Source organism: Trichosurus vulpecula, chromosome 8 (assembly GCF_011100635.1).
Source record: "Trichosurus vulpecula isolate mTriVul1 chromosome 8, mTriVul1.pri, whole genome shotgun sequence".
In the NCBI taxonomy this organism is placed as follows: Eukaryota; Metazoa; Chordata; class Mammalia; order Diprotodontia; family Phalangeridae; genus Trichosurus; species Trichosurus vulpecula.
Genome location: NC_050580.1, coordinates 80,924,120 through 80,945,109, shown reverse-complemented (window position 1 = coordinate 80,945,109; position 20,990 = coordinate 80,924,120). Strand labels below are relative to the sequence as shown.

The 20,990-nt window shown below is 38.7% G+C and overlaps 1 pseudogene; it reads left to right on the top strand.

Moving 5' to 3' along the window:
• The first annotated feature begins 10,327 nt into the window (after positions 1-10,327).
• LOC118829565 lies at positions 10,328-19,137 on the top strand (annotated as a pseudogene).
• The last annotated feature ends 1,853 nt before the right edge of the window (positions 19,138-20,990 follow it).

Below are 20,990 nucleotides of genomic sequence, written 5' to 3'. Positions count from 1 at the left end.
ATTATCACAAAAAAATGCACAGGGAAAGGAGAAAGAATCCAACCATAGGAAACTATTATGGGAATAGAGATGACCAGAGTTCATCTTCAGAGGAGGATAGTGAAGTAAAGAAATCCCCAAAGAATAATGTCAAGTGGTCACTTGTCCAAAAAGAATTTTTAGAAGATCTTAAAAAAGACTTTAAAAATCAAATGACAGACATGGAGGAAACACTAAAGAAAAAATAATCCAAAGAAAACTAAGAAGGTTATGAAAAGAAAGTCAACCAATTAGAAAAGGAGATCCAGAATCTTAAGGAAGAAAATGACACTTTAAAAAATAGAATTGGGAAAAGTGAAGCCAGTGAAATTGTAAGAGATCAAGAAATAATTAAACAAAATATGAATAATGAAAAAGTAGAAGAGAAAGTGAAACATCACATAAGAAAAACAACCAGTTAGGAGAATAGATCAAGGAGAGAATATATAAGAATAATCAGACTAAATGAAAGTTAAGATAAAAAGAATCTTGATAAAATAATATAAGAAATAATTGAGGATATTTTTTCCTGAAGCATTTGAACAACGAGGGAAAGTAGAAATAGAAAAAATCCATCTATCACCACTTCGAAAAGATCCTTTGAGCAAAACTCATAGGAATATCATAGTCAAATTCAGAAACCACTAGCTCAAGGATAAAATATTAAAAGCATCAAGATTAAAACAATTTAAATAAGATGGTGCCACAATCAGAATTACACAATACCTAGTAGCAGAGACATTAAATTACCACAGGTCTTAGAACGCAATACATTGAAGAGCAAAAGACCTGGGGCTGTGGTGAAAATATCACCCTGCACAGTTAAGTATTATCTTGAATGAAACAAAATGGACATTTGATAAACTCAGACTTGAAACCTTCACTAAAAATATCCTGAACATAATAGAAGCTTTAGCAGACAAGAACTAAGAGAAACATTAGTTACATACCAAAGACTGATTATAAGGGATTCATAAGGACAGACTTTTTACCTTTTACATATGTAAAATGTATGTCTAAGATACTTATTAATAATTGGGTAGCTCGTAAGAAAGATTGAGGTAAACCTGACTATGATATTAATTTAAAAAGTAAAACCAGGGAGGAGACAAGATGGCCGCATGAAGGCACCCTCTTACCGGAGCTCTCTCACAAGGTCTGTTAGATTCCTATAAAAAAGCGAACTTGAGCAGATTTGAGAGAGTTAGAAGCTGCGAGCAGTCTGAGTGGGACAAATGTCCAAGCCACGAGAGTCTGAAAGGCTGAAGGCACGAATCTGTAGACTTGGAGAGTGCTCGGTGTGCAGAGCTGATCCAGACCAAAGCTGAAGCGACTGGCTGGGAAACCCACGTGGGAGACAGGCTGGGAGAAAGCTGGGCGCCTGAAACCGGCGGAGATCCCCAGGCCTCCCAACACAGGATGGCAGTCTGTGGAAGTGACGAGAGGCAGCACAATGCCACTGGCCGGGAAACATCGACTCATGATGCTTGCAGCCCAGAAACTCGGATTCTTGAACTTCTGGGAGACATAGTGGCCAGGTAAATGGCTCTAATCCCTCCCCTCCCCACCCAGAGAATTCCTCAGAGGAAAAAAAAAAACAAAAGAACGCTGGAACAGAGGAGAAAGAAGTGGGGCTTCAGTGGACAAATAGTAGAAGTTCATCAGTCCCAGAGGGGCAGAGCCGGCAGGGGTCAACACCAGGAGCCCAGACGTAATCTTGCTCCCCCAGGGGAAGTGCCAGACATCAGCTCAAACAACAAATAGCTGAGACCATTGCTGAAGAGCAACAGTGCTGGAGAGCACCCCCAGGCAGTGAGATGTCAGTGAGCCAGACCCCGCCCCCACACCTCAGGAAACTGAAGGCTATAATTCTTTTTTTTTATTTTATTTTTTTAAATTTATTTAACATATTTAGTTTTCAGCATCGATTTTCACAAGAGTTTGAATTACAAATTTTCTCCCCATTTCTACCCTCCCACCCACTCCAAGATGGCATATATTCTGGTTGCCCTATTCCCCAGTCAGCACTCTCCTCTGTCACCCCACTCCCCTCCCATCCCCTTTTCCCTTCCTTTCTTGTAGGGAAAGATAAATTTATGCACTCCATTATCTGTGTATCTTATTTTCTAGTTGCATGCAAAAACATTTTTGTTTGTTTTTGAACATCTGCTTTTAAAACTTTGAGTTCCAAATTCTCTCCCCTCTTTCCTTCCCACCCACCCTCCCTAAGAAGACAAGCAATTCAACATAGGCCACATGTGTATCATTATGTATAACCCTTCCACAATACTCATGTTGTGAAAGACTAACTATATTTTGCTCCTTCCCAACCCCTCACCCTTTATTGAATTTTCTCCCTTGACCCTGTCCCCTTTCGATAGTGTTTGTTTTTGATGACCTCCACACCCATCAGCCCTCCCCTCCATCATCCCCCCCATTTATTTTTCTTCTTCCCTCTTCTTTCCTGTGGGGTAAGATTCCCAATTGGGTATGTATGGTATTCCCTCCTTAGGCCAAATCTGATGAGAGCAAAGTTCACTCATTCCCCCCTCATCTGCCCTCTCCCTTCCTCCCACAGAACTGCTTCCTCTTGCCACCTTTATGGGAGATAATCCACTCCATTCTATCTCTCCTTATCTCCCTCTCTCAGTATGTTCCTCTCTCATCCCTTAATTTGATTTTATTTCCTTTAGATATCTTCCCTTCATCTTCAACTCACCCTGTGTCTGCTCTCTCTGTCTCTCTCTCTCTGTCCCTCTCTCTCTACATATACATATATATACATATATATATATATATATACATATATATATATATATATACACACACACACACACACATAGATATATACATACATACACATTCACCCATATATATACATAAACATATATGTATGCATATTCCCTTCACCTACCCTAATACTGAGGTCTCATGAATCACACTCATCATCTTTCCATGTAGGAATGTCAACAAAACAGTTCACCTTTAGTAAGTTCCTTGCAATTTCATTTTCTTGTTCTTTTTCTTGATTACCTTTTCATGCTTCTCTTGATTCTTGTGTTTGAAAGTCAAATTTTCTATTCAGTTCTGGTCTTTTCACTGAGAAAGCTTGAAAGTCCTCTATTTTATTGAAAATCCATATTTTGCCTTGGAGCATCATACTCAGTTTTGCTGGGTAGGTGATTCTAGGTTTTAATCCTAGCTCCATTGACCTCCGGAATATCGTATTCCAAGCCCTTCGATCTCTTAATGTAGAGGCTGCCAGATCTTGGGTTATTCTGATTGGGTTTCCACAATACTCAAATTGTTTCTTTCTGGCTGCTTGCAGTATTTTCTCCTTGATCTGGGAGCTCTGGAATTTGGCAACAATATTCCTGGGAGATTTCTTTTTGGGATCTATTTGAGGAGGCGATCGATGGATTCTTTCAATTTCTATTTTGCCCTGTGACTGTAGAATATCAGGGCAGTTCTCCTTGATAATTTCTTGAAAGATGATATCTAGGCTCTTTTTTTGATCATGGCTTTCAGGTAGTCCAATAATTTTTAAATTATCTCTCCTGGATCTATTTTCCAGGTCAGTGGTTTTTCCAAGGAGATATTTCACATTGTCTTCCATTTTTTCATTCCTCTGGTTCTGTTTTATAATATCTTGATTTCTCATAAAATCACTAGCTTCCACTTGCTCCAATCTAATTTTTAAAGTAGTATTTTCTTCAGTAGTCTTTTGGACCTCGTTTTCCATTTGGCTAATTCAGCCTTTCAAGGTACTCTTCTCCTCATTGGCTTTTTGGAGCTCTTTTGCCATTTGAGTTAGTCTGTTTTTTAAGGTGTTGTTTTCTTCAGTGTATTTTTCAGTATTTTTTTAGGTCTCCTTTAGCAAGTCATTGACTTGTTTTTCATGGTTTTCTCGCATCCTTCTCATTTCTCTTCCCAATTTTTCCTCTACTTCTCTAACTTGCTTTTCCAAATCCTTTTTGAGCTCTTCCATGGCCTGGGACCAGTTCATGTTTTTCTTGGAGGTTTCTGTTGTAGGCTCTTTGACTTTATTAATTTCTTCTGTCTGTATGTTTTGGTCTTCTTTGTCAGCAAAGAAAGAATGCAAAGTCTGAGACTGAATCTCGGTGCGTTTTCACTGCCTGGCCATATTCCCAGCCAACTAACTTGACCTTTGAGTTTTTCAGTGGGGTATGACTGCTTGTAGACTACAGAGTTCTATGTTCCACGTTTGGGGGGGAGGTGCCAGCTCTACCACACCAGCACTGCTCCTTCCTCAAGAACCCCCAACCCGACCTGGGCTTAGATCTTCAGCAGGCTGTGCACCCCTGCTCTGATCGGCCACTTAATTCCTCACACCAGGTGGGCCTGGGGCCAGAAGCAGCAACAGCCGTAGGTGCCCCACCTCCACTGCCCCCGGGGCTTGAAGCCGAACCGCGAACTCCTTCCACTCCTGCAGCTTTTCCCACTAACCTTCTCAACAGTCTTTGGTGTTTGTGGGTTGAGAAGTCTCGTAACTGCCGCAGCTCACTGATTCAGGGTGCTAGGGCATGCTCTGCCTGGTTGCTGGTCTTGTTGGTTCACACCGCTCAGGCTGGGCTCTGCTCCACTCCGTTGCCAGCTCCCAGCTCCCAGCTCCGTGTGGGATAGACCTCACCCAGAGACCATCCAGGCTGTCCTGGGCTGGAGCCCTGCTTCCCTCTGCTGTTTTGTGGGTTCTGCCGTTCTAGAATTGGTTCAGAGCCATTTTTTATAAGTTTTTGGAGGGACTTGGTACGGAGCTCACACTATTCCCTGCTTATCAGCTGCCATCTTGGCTCCGCCCCTTGAAGGCTATAATTGTAGACTCACAATCCCCAGAATAAGAAAGATGGGACAGAGAGCTCTGAGCACTAGAGGCAGAAATTTGTTGTATATCCAGGAAAAGGCTAACCAACATGAAGAAAAACACAAAAAAACCGAGGACTATAGATTCTTTTTATGGAGACAGGAATGATCAAAACACCAATTTGGAAGAGGACAGCAATGACATTATAGACCTGTCTGATACCTCAAAAGGTAATGTGCACTGGTCTCCAGCCCAAAAAGCATTGCTGGAAGAGCTAAAGGAGGAATTTAAAAACTAAATTAGGGAGCTAAAAGAAGATGACATCAAGTCCCTAAAGGATAAGATTGGTGAAATGGCTATGGAGATACATAATCTAAAGAGAGAAAATGACACCCTGAGAGGTAAAATCAACCAATTGGAAAAGGGGACTCAAATGCAAAATGAAAACACTAACTCATTAAAAATCAGAGTTGAGCAAGTGGAAGCTAATGAATCTATGAGGCACCAAGAAGTAGTAAAACAAAATGTAAAGAATGAAAAAATAGAAAGAAATGTGAAATATCTGATTGGGAAAATAACTGACCTGGAAAATAGATTCAGGAGAGACAATTTAAGAGTTATTGGTCTACTGGAAATCCACGATGAATAAAAGAGCCTTGACAGTATCTTTGAAGAAATTATTAAAGACAACTGCCCAGAGGTCCTAGAACCAGAGGGCAAAATAGTCATTGAAAGAATTCACCGATCACCCCCTTGAAAGAGATCCCAAACTGAAAACACCAAGAAATATTATAGCCAAATTTCAGAACTATAAACTAAAGGAGAAAATACTGCAAGCAGCCAAAAAGAAGCAATTCAAATAACGTGGAACTACAGTCAGGATCACGCAGGATCTCTCAGCTTCCACGTTAAAAGACAGGAGAAATTGGAATATGATATTCTGAAGGGCAAAGGAGCTGGGACTACAACCAAGGATCAACTACCCAGAAAAACTAAGCATAATTTTTCAGGCAAGGAGATGGACATTCAATGAAATAAGGGAATTCCAGACCTTCCTGATGAAAAGGCCAGAACTCAATGGAAAATTTGATCTCCAAATACAAAACTCAAGAGAAACATAAAAAGGTAACCAGGGGGAAAAACCCCAACAAACCTTATTAACCAATAAGGGCAGGTTGTTTGCATCTTTATGTGGGATTATATCATCTTATGTATGTTTTATATATATATATACACACACACACAGATATATATGTCAGTTTTGAGAATGGTATAGCTATTATGACAATTGAAAGGGATACACATAGATTGTGAATGCCTGTATAAATTAACTGATGTAAGGATAAAAAACATAATTAAGAGATGTAAAGGGAGGGCTATGAGAGATGAGGTAAGGAGGTAGTAGAAAAGGGTAAATTACACCAAATGAAGAGGCACAAAACCATATAATAGTAGAGGGAAAGAAGGGAAGGAGAAGAGCAGTATTTGAGCTTTACTGTCAACTGATCTGGTTCAAGAAGGGAATAACATACCCTGATAAGTTTAGAAATCTAACTTGTCCTATGGGAAGTAGGAGGGGAAGGGTGGGCAAAAAAAGGGAGGGGGGTGGTCAGAAGGGAGGGGAGAAGTAGCAAGTGGGAAACGGTAAGATAAGGGAGGGGAATACAGAGGGAGGGTAAACTGAGGAGGGTGGTGGTCAAAAGCAAAACTTTGTTGAGGAGGAGAAGGGGAAAGGGAGAAATAAAAGCATTAATGGGGAAATAGGATGGAGAAAAAGACACAGATAGAAATCATAACTCTGAATGTGAAGGGGATGAACTCTCTCGTAAAACAGAAGTGGAGAGCAGAATGGATTAAAAACCATAATTCTACAATATGCTGTTTACAAGAAACACATTTGAAACAGGGGGATACACACAGGGTAAAGGTAAAAGGCTGGAGTAAAATATATTGTGCCTCAGCTAAAGTAAAAAAAGCAATTGTAGCAATCCTAATCTCAGACAAAGCAAAACTAAAGGTAGTTTTAATTAAAAGAGATAAGGAAGGACATTATATCCTGCTAAAAGACACCATAAACGATGAAGCGATATCATTGTTTAACATATATGCACCAAGTGGTAAGGCATACGAATTCTTAGAGGAGAGGTTAAGGGAGTTACAGGAAGAAATAGACAGCAAAACTATAATACTGGGAGACCTCAACCTTCCCCTTTCTGAACTCAATAAATCTAACCTCAAAATAAATAAGAAGTTAAGGAGGTAAACAGAATTTTAGAAAAGGCAGATATGATAGACCTCTGGAGAAAACTGAAAGGGGATCAAAAGGAATACACTTTCTTCTCAGTGGTACATGGCACATACTCAAGAATTGACCATGTACTAGGGCATAAAAACCTCACAATCCAGTGCAGAAAGGCAGAAGTAGTCAAAGCACACTTTTCAGATCATGATGTAATAAGAATTATTTGTAACAAAGAATCATGGAAAAATAAACTAAAAATTAATTGGAAACTAAATAATCTAATTCTAAAGAATGAGTGGGCCAAAGAACAAATCAGAGATACAATTAATAATTCATTCAAGAGAATGACAATAATGAAACCACATACCAAATCTTATGGGATGCAGCAAAAGTAGTTCTTAGGGGAAGTTTTATATCCCTAAATGCTTACATAAATAAGATGGGGAAAAAGGAGATCAATGATCTGGGCATACAACTAAAAAAGCTAGAAAAAGAGAAAATTGAAAATCCCCAATTAAATACCAAATTAGAAATGCTGAAAATCAAAGGAGAGATTAATAAAATTGAAACCAAGAAAACTATTGAATTATTAAATAAAAGAAAAAGCTGGTTTTATGAAAAAACCAATAAAATTGATAAACCTTTGGTCAATTTGATTAAAAAAAAGAAAGAAGAAAATCAAATTACCAGTATCAAAAAAGATTATAGGCCTTTGGGCATAGTTCCAAATTGCTCTCCAGAATGACTGAATCAGTTCACATCTCTCCCAGCAATGTAACAATGCTCCAATTTTTCCACATCCTCTCCAGCATTTATCATTTTCCTTTTTTGTTATTTTAGCCAATCTGACAGGAGAAATGTGGTATCTAAGAGTTGTTTTGATTTGCATTTCTCTAATCAGTAGTGATTTTGAGCATTTTTTCATATGCCTATTGATATCTTTAAGTTCTTCCTCTGAAAACTACCTCTTCATATCCTTTGACCATTTCTCAATTGGGGAATGACTTTTATTCCTACAGATTTAGCTCAGTTCCCTGTATATTTTAGAGATGAGGCCTTTATCAGAGATAATGGTTTGTAAAGATTTTCTCCCAATTTTCTGCTTCCCTCCTAAACTTTGTTGCATTGCCTTTTTAAATACAAAAACCTTTCAATTTAACATAATCAAAATTATCCATTTTGCATTTTGTAATGCTCTCTATCTCCTGTTGGGTCATGAATTCTTTGCTTTTCCATAAATCCGATAGGTAAACTATTCCATGCTCTTCCAAATTGCTTATAGTGTCAATCTTTATTCATAAACCATGAACCCATTTTGACTTTATTTTGGTATATGGTGTAAGATATTGGTCTATGCCCAGTTTCTGCCCATTTTCCAATTTTCCCAGAAGTTCTTGTGAAATAGTGAATTTTTAGCCCAGAAGCTAGATTCTTTGGGTTTATCAAAGGGTAGATTGATATAGTGTCTTGTGTACTTATCCTATTCCACTGATCCATGACTCTGTTTCTTAGCCAGTACCAAGTAGTTTTGATGATTGCTGCTTTATAGTACAGTTTAATATCTGGTATGGCTAGGACATCTTCCCTAGCATTTCTTTTCATTAGTACCCTAGATATTCTAGACCTCTTGTTCTTCCAGATGAATTTTGTTATTATTTAATCCGGCTCTGTAAAATAATTTTTTGGTAGTTAGATTCGTATGGCACTGAATAGATAGATTAATTTAAGTAAAATTGTCATTTTTATTGTACTATCTTGGCCTAACCATGAGATACCAATATTTTCCCACTTATTTAGATCTGACTTTATTTGTGTGAAAAGTGTTTCATAATTATGTTCATATAGGCCCTGGGTTTGTCTTGGCAGATAGACTCCCAAATATTTTGTAGTGTTTACAATAACTTTGAATGGAATTTTTCTTTCTATCTCTTGCGGTTGGGCTTTGTTAGTAATGTATAGGAATGGTGAGGAATTGTGTGGGTTTGCAACTTTGTTAAAGTTGTTTATTATTTCAACTAGTTTTATTACTTGATTCTCTAGGATTCTCTAAGTAAATCATCATATAATCTGCAAAAAGTGATAATTTAGTTTCTTCTTTGCCCATTCTAATTCCTTCAATTTCTTTTTCTTCTCTTACTGCTACAGCTAATGTTTCTAGTACCAAACTGAATAGTAGGGGTGATAATGGACATCACTGTTTCACTACTCAACTTATTGGTAATGCATCTAGCTTATTCCCATTACAAGCAATGCTTGTTGATTGTTTTAGGTAGATAGCATTTATAATTTTAAGGAAGGCTCCATTTATTCCTATGCTTTCTAGTGTTTTTAATAGGAACAGGTGTTGTATTTTGTCAAAAACTTTTTCTACATCTATTGAGATGATCATATGGTTTCTGCTAGTTTTGTTGTTGATGTAATCAATTATGCTGATAGCTTTCCTAATATTGAACCAGCCTTGCATTCCTGGAATAAATTCTCCTTGGTCATAGTGTATTGTTACAAATTGCTTCTCAATATTATTTTGCTGGATCACTATTCACCTTCAGTCCCCTAAGGGTGAATATCTCCAAAACTCCATCCTTGGCCCTCTTTAATATAACCATCTCCCCTCTGCCTCTGATGGAGACAGCCCATGGCCTTCAAACCCAAGAGCCTGGAGAACGCAATTCTTTCACTCTAGTGTCCTTAGCCATTCTGTTGTGTAGACACAGCCTAGCAACTGCTCCCACAGAGGCTAAGCCACCTAGATTGAAAAATATTTACAAAATGGATGCAAAATAGTTTGGGGAGGGGGAAGACCTGAATGATCCAGGCTGGTTAAACTGCTTCTGCCTTGAAGATCATCTCCCCTCTGACTCTGATGGAGACAGCGCAGGCCCTTGAGCCCAAGGACTTGGGAGTAGCAGTGTCCTCCCAACCACCAAATCACTTCTAGGCCAGTCTCTCCAGTTCTCATTGAGGGGATTAATCATTGTGGAGAAATCTTTCTCAATACCACTAGCAACAGTTGATGACCAGTTGCCACCAACAGGTAGATAAGTACGGGTGTAGCAGGGGTGGGAGCAATCTCTAGACCTTTGGTGCTTTATAACACAGCCCTCATAGCTCACATTGGGGAAACAACTCTCCGGGAGAAGGGGCTGACCATCTCCACTAATTGCTAGGCAATTACCAGCCAATTGCTATTCATAAGGCAGATAAAAATAATCAACAAAATTAGAAACGAATCTAGAACAAGCAAGATGGCTAAAGCAGTGGAGCACCCTAAGGGAGAGACAAGGGGTGACATGTACCAGTCATGGCAAACTACCATCACCGCCTTGACATCATCACTCCTTGGACAGCCCAGGACTCTGAACCTAAGAGCATTTGGAATAGCAAGGCTTCCAGTCCAGTGCCTGCAACCCTCATCCTGCAATTACTGATTGAAATAAAATGAAATAAAATTTAAGATAGACATGAAGAAGTCTAAAAGCAAAAGCTGGTTACGGTGAGATGACAAATAGGGATTTAGAAATGGGAAGTGATGCAGTATGGTAGGAAGAGCAGTGATTCTGGGGCCAGGATAGAATTTGGGTTGAAGTCCACTTCTTGATCCTTCCTAGTTGTGGCATAAGTTAGCTAATTTTCTTGAGCCTCAGCAACCTCATGTATAAAATGGGAATTATTCCATTTACACTTAGGATTCTTACATGTATCAAATCAGATGCTTCATAAAGGGTGGTTCATGTTTCAACCTGTCTGTACCAAATAACTGTCAGCTAGAATGTAAGCTAGAGGGGAAAGCAGGATAAGCAGGTCCTACCCAAAGGCAGGCAAGCTTTCCTTTTGATCACAATTGCCACATTAAAGTCTCTCTCTCTCTCTCTCTCTCTCTCTCTCTCTCTCTTTCTCTGTCTATTTCTCTGTCTCTCTCTCTCTTTTAGGATTGCCGTGTGACCCCACATTCATCCTTGGGTGTGCTCCCTGCAATGTAATTTGCTCTATAATTTTCCAGACACACTTTGAATATAAAGACCAGAAATTTCTACTTTTAATGAAGATTTTAAATGAAAACGTCAAGATCGTAAGTTCTCCATGGATTCAGGTGAGAGCACTACTGCAACAAGCTAGGCTAGGGTTCATCATGCATTCCATTGGCAGGTACAACAGTGTCACACTGGGATGGGTTCACAATTTCTTCTTTATTGACATGGACTAAAGATGGAGAAGGTTACCCTGATATGGTCAGATTTGAAGGACATTATAAGGCCCCTCCCTGGGATAGTTCACCTACTCATCCCTGGTACTGAATGTTAAAATTCATGTTATTTTAGCAAAGCTGACTTTTCCCTTGAGCACACGAGTTTGGAAAAGTTCAGCAGATGAGCTAGCTGTCCCAATTGAAGGAGGTAGGCAGAGGTATTAGAAAACCTCATAATGAGAAAGGATAAGAACTTTTCTGTAGGAAGTAAGAATTGAGAGTGAAGGCCAACGTACCAAGGAACAGAATACTAAATTATTTTTAGGGAGTTTGTATAGGAAACAATGAGAGAAGTCACTATTTTACAAAGGGCATTTTCCCAGCCTTATTCAGCCCTCTTCTGAACATTATCCAAATGTTAAAGTAGAAAATTATTTTCTCTTTCTAATAAAGCATGATGTAAACTTCTTCTTTTTAGGTCTACAATTCTTTTCCTTCTCTAGTATATTATCTCCCTGGATCTCATCACAAAGCAATTAAAAATACTCATTCACTGCATGAATTTATTTTGGAAGAAGTGAAGGAACACCAAAGGACTCTGGACCCCAGTAATCCTCGGGACTTCATTGACTGTTTCCTGATCAAAATGGAGCAGGTACAGTGTGAGCAGTTTTTCGGAATCTCTGTTCTTGTACATGAAATGTCTTGTGTTAGAGGCTGACATTTTCACAAACCTATAGCAGTAAATACTCATATATTAATTGTAATGTGCTCAGAGCACTGTATAGGGCACATTGGCAAATTAGAAGACATGTTCCTAGCCCTAATGGAAGTAAGTAAATGTAAGGACAAGAGAATAAAAATCAGGAATGTATAGGGAAAGACAAAATAGATTATAACTGAAGCTTTAAGTGATGAAATAATCTAGAATTTGCAAGAAATATACTATTTGGGGAGCGGTAACATAAGGCTTCCTCCTGGAAGACTTAGGTTTTGATCTGGGTCTTGAAGAAGCTCCTAGAGCTAGGCAGTGAGGACTGGGCAGGACAATTTAAGACTCTGCAAAGACAGGAGGGTATAGGGAACTTCAGTCTGAGCTTCCTGATTGGAATGGAGGGGCTGCTGTGGTAGGTACTTGTGGGGAGGGTGATGAGTTTTACAGTAGAGATGGTGGAGTTAGAGGCTCCTCACTTTCCACCACAAACAACAAAGAGGAAAAGCAAAGGGAAGAAAATCATTGAAAAGTTACATAAAGAAAAAAAAAACACTGAAATTAGAATGAAAACTAGAACAAACAGTATGGTAATGTATTCCTCATGGAGTAAATGAAACGCTGAAAGCACCAGAAATGTGGTAAATGGTAAAAGATGTGCTGAAGGACAGCCTGAAATGGATCCCACTTAAGGGATGAAATATAGTCTGAGGTTACCACTTATGGCTTCCTACCAGACCAACCAGAAGACACATTAATTCAAAGCATACACATTTAATTTAGCAATATGGAAGCATAACTGACAAGAAAAATCCCTCTTTCTTCAGCCTATCTAATAAGGGTATATTCTTGCATAGATTCCCAAGCCATTAGTAGATAAGGGAATGTGGGAGAGGGCAAATATGTAGACTAGAGCAAGAGATTTTTAAGACGATTAACATACAATAGTCTCTTGTAATGCTCCAGTTATTTTATGAGTATCTCAATAATGCCGTATGCTTGTTTCCCCCTCATCACCCACAGTGGGAGTAGGCCTTGGTGGACTTGAACTTGAATTATGGCCTCTGGCACCTGTCTGGTATTCCTAAATTTTTACCTTTCTTGCCTTTATTCCATAGGGTATGTGTTGTATATTCAATTTCTGACCTCATTGGTGACTTTTCCTCAATACCAATACTTCATGGTTAGGGGCAAAGCATTTAGCCTCTAAATTTCCTCATTAGCAAAATGACAATAATAATGCACTACCTGTATCACAGTATTTTGATGTGCATAAAATGGGAAAATATACACGGATCCCTTTTGTATAAATTGTTATGTATATGTAAGTTGATAATTTTTTTTTCCTTCCTCATTTGCTAAACTACTGAATCCTGTTTATCTTGCTCAACTTATATAGAGTTTATCTCATATCTCACTAAACTCATAACAGGATTTATTAGCTTCATAAATCAGGAGGAAAATACAATGGTTTACGTTTATATAGACCTTGTGAATTTGTTTAGTCATTTCTGTCGTGTCCAACTCTCATGACTCCATTTTGTGTTTTCTTGACAAAGATACTGAAGTGATTTTCTATTTCCTTCTCCAGCTCATTTTACAGATGAGGAAACTGAGGCAAACAAGGTTATATAACTTGTCCAGGGCCACACAGCCAGTAAATGTCTGAAGCCAGATTTCCCCTTAGGAAGATGAGTCTTTCTGACTCAAGGTCCAGCACTCAATCCACTGCCCCACCTAGCTGCTCATGTATATCCACAGATACTATTGGTATATACTATATAGCTATATATATATCTTGAAAGATAGCATGATACAGTACAGTTGTTTCAAACATGAATAGAAATGGATCCCAGTGGGCCTCGTATTGACACAGAAAATCCACAAATTAACATTATCAGTGTTACATTGTGTATTTATTTTGCTAAATATTTCCCAATTACATTTTAACCTGGTTTGTTTCCCACACAGTTTTGCTGGTTTCTTGTGTCCTGAGGGCTGAGAATTTGACAGCCCTGATGTAGGAGAGAAAGGGCTGGCTTCAGAGCCAGCAAAACTGAGTTCAAGTCCCCTCTCTGACACAAAATGTCTATGTGATCCTGGGCAGGTCACTTAACTTTATAGTGCCCTAGGGCTAGGCAAATCTCCTGAGACTTTAATTTTTTCAGATAACGGGCAGACTTGAATTGGCAGAGAGCATTTTTTTTAACCTGGAAATTCCTTGTTCCTGTGAAAATGCAGGCATTCTCTCTTTTTCTGTCTGTCTGTCTGTCTCTCTTTCTCTCTCTCTCTCTCTCTCTCTCTCTCTCTCTCTTTCTCCCCTTTTTAACATCTAGAAAGGCCAACTGCCTTGATAATTGTCAGCTTTTCCTTCCACTTTAGATTGTGTTGCTCAAACTTTATTTATAGGATCATAGATTTGGAACTGAAAGGGATCTTGGAGGTCATTGAATCCAATTTACAGATGAGGAAACTGAAACATAAAAAATTAAATGACTTGCCCAAGGTCAAGATCAGAACTGGCTGGAAGAGGCGGGGGGGAAGCATCTAGGTGGCACAGTGAATGACTGTGACTATGACTTCAGGAGCATCTGAGTTCAAATCTGGACTCAGACATTTACTAGCTGTGTGACCTTGGCCAAGTCACTTAACCTGGATTGCCCCCATCCCCAGTTTTTTTTTTTTTAATGTGAACTGGGATTCAAACCAAGGTCTTTTGCCTTCAAATCCATTGCACTTTCCATTATGCCCTGCTGCCTCCATTACTTTTCAATTAATCATCCCACATTATTCCTAGGAAAAGCAACAACCGCAGTCTGAATTTCCCATTGAAAACTTGGTCGGTACTGCTGTTGATCTATTTGGTGCAGGAACAAAGACAACAAGCACCACCCTGAGATATGGACTCATGCTTCTCCTGAAACACCCTGAGATAACAGGTAGGATAACACGCAAATATAAGCAATAATACAAAGCCATAATTTAGTCAACATGAAAGAGGTTCTTGTTCTTTTGAGACTTTCCTTGGAAACTTTTCTGTTTTCATTTTAATATATTTAAGTCATCACAGGTTCAAGTTTACTTATTCCTCCTCCTCCACTACTACCTGCCCCCTGCTTAATTAAGTGATATGGAATTGTGAGTTATTAGAGACATGCATAGAGATAGTGATAGAGGTAGAGACTATACCAAGTGATAGAACTGGGAGGAACTGTTTGATTGATTGATTGAGAGGCAGTGTTTCCTGATTGCTCATTGATCCAGCCTGACCACAGGAGGAGCTGGTGCATCTGGATTCCTGTCACTCACAGAACAGGGCAGGATAGTGCCTTGGGCCTATGATTGGTCACTGAGTTCTGGAACAGGTCCAGACTGAGATCTCTCTTCGTTTACTTAACCAAGTGCTGCTTGTCCTGTGTTTTTTTAAGGATGACTTAAACCTGTCCTGAGGGCATGGGACATAGGTACCTGAAGGGATTCTCTGGCTTAAGAGACTAAAATGGAACTTTCACCTATCTATCGATATCTATGTATCTATGAGAATGTGAGGGTCAAGTCCATTATTTTCCAGTGTAGCTCCTGGTACAAATTCAGAGAAAATATGAGAGAAGGTAGTTTTTCTCTATACTTTTCAAATCAATTTTCATTCACATATTGACAGGAAAAATGCATGAAGAAATTGATCGTGTGATTGGCCGAAATCAAAGTCCCTGCATGGAGGACAGTACCAAGATGCCTTATACCAATGCCGTGATACACGAGATCCAGCGCTACATGGACTTGGTTCCCACGAACCTGCCCCATGCAGTATCAGAAGATGTTCAATTTAGACAATATCTCATCCCCAAGGTCAGAAGTATTTCTCACTCTAACACAAGATTTTGTACACTCTCCCATTGAATTGCAGAATCTTAGAGTTAGAAGGAACCTCAGGCAAACCTATGTCCCTGAGAAGTGATCACAAAAGTTCAGAATCTGAAGGGATTTCAGTGGTTGTATTGTCCATCCCCAATATGAAAAAGAATTACATCTCTAGTATGTTCACATTCTGGTCATCAAATCTTCGTTGAAAGACTTTCAATGATGGGGAGCCACTTAATGGAAGGCTGTAGCATACCATTCTAATCAGCCTTAATTTGAAGTAAATTTTCTTTCTTGCCTTTGGCCTAAGTTTGCAGTTTTGTAACTGTATTGCTCTTGGTTTTGTCCTCTGGAACAAAACAGAACAAAGTCACTCTCTCTTTCTAGTCACGGTCCATAAAACATTTGAAATCAGCTATTATGTCTACTGTTCTGTCTTCTGCTCTCTTGTCTAAATATCTCCATTTTCTTCAACCATCCTCACATGGCATGGACTTATTATTCTTACCATCTGTTGCCTTCCTTTAAGTAACTGCCAGCTCTCAAAGTCCTCCTAAATTTTGACTCAGAATGAATACAGTCCTCATTGGTGATCTGATGAGATCATAGTACAACAGTGCTACTTGCAAGCTGCCATTGAACATTCAATAATTAACCTTTGTATATGGTCAATCAGTTTTAAATCCATGTAATTATATCATAGGTCTAACCTGTATATTTCCATCTTTTCAGAAGAAGAACATGAAAATTTTTATCCAATGCTTAGCTAAATTTTAGCAAACTCTATGTACAGCATTCTCTTGATCGACCACTTTTATTAAAACCCTCAAAAAGGAATAAGTATGCTTCTTGCTCTAAATTTTGTGACCTCCACTTCCTTATCTAGAATCACTTCCTATTCCTTCTTTATCTAGATTAATTATCTCTTTAGAAATATATCTGGATCTTGAGTGCAAATTGAAGTGCAGTTTTGTTCACTTTATTTTTCTTGCACAGGTGTCTAGGTACCCTCTTATTTTCTCTTTATTCTCTGGGTATTAAATCCCTATCAGCCACATGATTTATTTATTCTATCCTTTTCAGTTCAAAGATCATTCCCTTGGTCAGAAAACAAAACAGAATCAAAAGAAAAATTGATAAGCTTTGTATCTTCTTATTTGTCATCCCCATCCTATAACCCTTTCAGGTTTGGAATTATCCTTTCTTAATCCTCCTTTTTTCCACAATATAGTTTTTACAACTCCTTGTTGCCCTTGTTAGCATCACCAGTCTCTGTTCATTCTGGACTTCACTACTTCTATCATTTATATGGAACTGTTGCATGCTTCTTTTGTTTTTTTAATTTTTAGTTTTAGTATACAACACATGGTTCTACATAATTTTGAGTTCCAGATTTTCTCCCCTCCTTCCCCCCTCCCTATTCTTAACTTTTAGTAATCTGTGATCCTAGCATCTTTTTCTCATAAGTACTTTTCTGCCCCAAGAGATATCAAAATTCAGTTTCATTTCTCACAATATTATTGCAGATTTTCTCATTTACTGTTAGCACCGGTGTTTAAAAAATATTGGCTCTTTCCATACTTAAAGATGAGGTGTTTCGACTAGATGATAGCTCCAAGTACTCTTTCAATTCGAACATTCTATCGTTCTTATTTTGTAATTATTTTTTGCATCTTCTCATTTCAGGGTGCCAGTATAATACCATTATTGTATTCTGTTCTCTATGATGAGGAAGAGTTCCCCAATCCAGACAAGTTTGACCTAGGACACTTCCTGGATGAAAGTGGCAAGTTCAAAAAGAGTGACTATTTCATGCCTTTTTCAGCAGGTAAGACATTCATCTAAAGGTGTACATCGAAGATGGATTGATAACTCAGAGGACTTCTGTTTTGATCCTGTTTTGCTATTTATTAACTGTGTGACCTTGGTGAAATTATTTCATTTCTCTTGGCTTCAGTTACCTCATATACCAAAAGATTGGGTTAGAATAGAATAGGAATTGGTCCTTCCAAGTTCTAACACCTAGGAGTCAGATGGAGACAGAGTACACCATTCTTCTAATTTCCTTTGGTCCATGATTCATCAGCTAAATCAGTTGGATTTCAGGGTGGTTATCTGAGTTCATTCCAAATAAGTGTCAGGACAGAGATAGTTGCCACACTGTTCTGCATCCAGGACTACAAGTAAAGCTTCCTCCACCTCCCCATATTAAATACTGTCCTCCCACTCACCCTCAACCAGGATCTACTTCTCAGATAAAGTCTTCCAGGCTTTTATGTTAGCATGGTACAATCTTGTATCTTATCAGTCCAAGGAAGAGGACTGGGTTTTCTTGTAGGCCCATTACTCAGGTACCATTATGGCTAAGGACACTGAAGGTCTAAGCTTACATATTCGATTTTGTAGAAAAGTGACTCCTGACTAGGACATATAAGTATGGAACCTCCTTTCCTAGCTATGTAGATTTCAATGGGCATCTGTTGCAAGTGAAGTATAGTTGATGGTCTGCTTGTCCTTTTAACTTTGATTCTTGGGTGATCCTATTGGTTATTAGGTAATGGTGGTGATAGTTAAGTCTGGGGCTGTCAGACATGAATGTTGGCAGGCAGCTAACTGTCCCTGACATTGTGGTGTCCAATGCCATGCCCAATTCACTTGGCCCTAATATTTGGGGTTACAGCCAGGAGTGAGTAGTTAAGAGAAGTGGCTGGATGGCAATGAAGTTTGAGTAGTGTAGACTCAGAAGATTTTCTGTCTAGAATTGGTGACGGAGGTTCCCAAAGGGAACCTTGATCCTTCTTCTGTACCTTTTCCTAGCACAGTTACTCTGGGTAGCCATGAACTTAGTCCTTCAGACTATAAATGAGTGACTGTTTCTCCCTAGGCAATGGCTCTGAATATAAATCCCACTATTGTTCTGGCTCAGGGAGAATAATTTAGAAAGAGTATCCTAGAGGTGTTTCCCTCTCTGCTAAGGAGTAATTGTCTCTTCAAGGAGTCTAGGACTAGAGAGGAAAAGATTGCATGCAGTATTTTAGCTAATGCCACTGATGTTAGTAGCTTCCCTATAATTCTGAAGAAGTGGTCTAGATGATTTTGAAGTGTATGAATATTAAAATCTTGTATTTATCTCTTTCAGGAAAACAGATATGTGTTGGCGAGAGTCTGGCTCGGATGGAATTATTTCTGTTTTTTACTACCATCTTGCAGAATTTTACCTTGAAATCTCTCATTGACCCAAAGATATTGACACCTCCCCAATTGCCAGTGGATTACCCCAATACCTCCTTCTATGAGCTCTGCTTTCTACCCCACAAAAATATTGTGAAGGACCACCCTGGTTCAAATGTTATCTCTTCATGTGCCATGAACAAGCTGTATTCATTCCATTGCCTGGCAATGAAAACCCTCTATGATTTCAGCCTAATATGCCCTTCTTGCTTAATCTAATACTCCCAATTTCCCCCAACATTCCCCAGAAATTCCCTGTTCCTGGAAGCCAAATCCAATGGCCTTTTCTCAATCTAATTCTCAATTTCTTTGCAAACTTTGATGCTATTAATTACCTTCTTGTCCTTGAGAGTCTCTTTTCTCTAGGTTTTCAGGTCACCATTCCTGGTTCTGCTACTACACTGTCTGCTCCTCAGTCCCCTTCAATGGATGTTTTTCCAGAGAATGCCTTTTAACTCTAGGTGTCCCAGAGGGTTCTGTCAGGACTGCTTCTCTATCTATACTACTCCACTTGGCGATTTCTTCAGCTCCCATGGGTTTAATTACCATCTTTATTCTGATGATTCTCAAATCCACCTATTCTACCCTATTCTCTCTGCTGACCTCCAACCTTACATTGTCTTTCATATTTCTTTTTTAAATTACAATATTTATTTTTTTTTATAACACTCAGTTTTGTATCATTTTGAGTTCCAGATTTTCTTTCCCCCGCCCCACTCCTTCCCCAAGACGGAATGGATTCCTATATATCTTCTACATATAACTTTGCATTAAACTTATTTACACAATAGTAAGTTGTAATGAAGAATTATGACCAATGGAATGAATCATGAGAAAGAAGAACAAAACCAAAAAAAAATAAAAAGAAAAACAAAAGAGAAAAAAGAGAGCAAGTAGTTTGCCTCAACCTACATTCAGACTGCACAGTTCTTTCTCTGGATGTAGATAGCTCTCTCCATTATGAGTCCTTTGGAGTTGTCTTTGAACCTTGTATTACTGAGAACAGCTAAGTCTATCAAGGTTACTCATCACAGAATCCATATATCTGTGGTTGTGTATAATGTTTTCCTGGTTCTGATCCACTCACTCAGCATTATATCATGTAGGTTTTTCCAGGTTGCTATGAATTCCGTGTCTTCCCCATTTCTTATAGCAAAATAGTATTCCATTACCTTCTCATACCACAACTTGTTCAGCCATTCCCCAACTTATGGGCATCCCCTTGATTTCCAATTCTTTGCTACTACAAACAGAGCTGCTATAAATATTTTTGTACATATGGGTCCTTTCCCACCTGTGTGATCTCTTTGGGATACAACCCTAGAAGTAGTATTGCTGGGTTAAAGGGTATGAAACATTTTATAGCCTTTGGCCCTAGTTCCAAATTGCTCTCCAGAATGGCTAGATCAGTTCACAACTCCACCAGCAATGTAACAATGTTCCAAATTTCCCATCCTCTCCAGCATTTATTATTTTCCTGTTTTGTCATTTTGGAAAATCTGACAGGAGATGTGGTACCTAAGAGTTGTTCTGATTTGTATTTCTCTAATCAGTAGTGATTTCGATCATTTTTTCATATGCCTGTAGATATCTTTAATTTCTTCCTCTGAAAACTGCCTGTTCATATCCTTTGACCATTTCCCAATTGGGGAATGACTTATATTTCTATATATTTGGCTCAGTTCCCAATTTGTAGGGTTTTTAAGGGAATCATGACCCCTTTCTGCTCCAGAATTTCACTGACATCATTGTCCCTATTTGCCAACTCTGCTATTCTCAAATCTTTAAGTGAATTATAATAAAAATGATAATAATAGCAATTACTTAGTGGTTTAAGGTTTGCCCAATGTTTTCCAAACATTTTGTAATTATTCTCACAAGACCCCTTAGAATTAGGTGTTATTATTAGCCTCAGTTT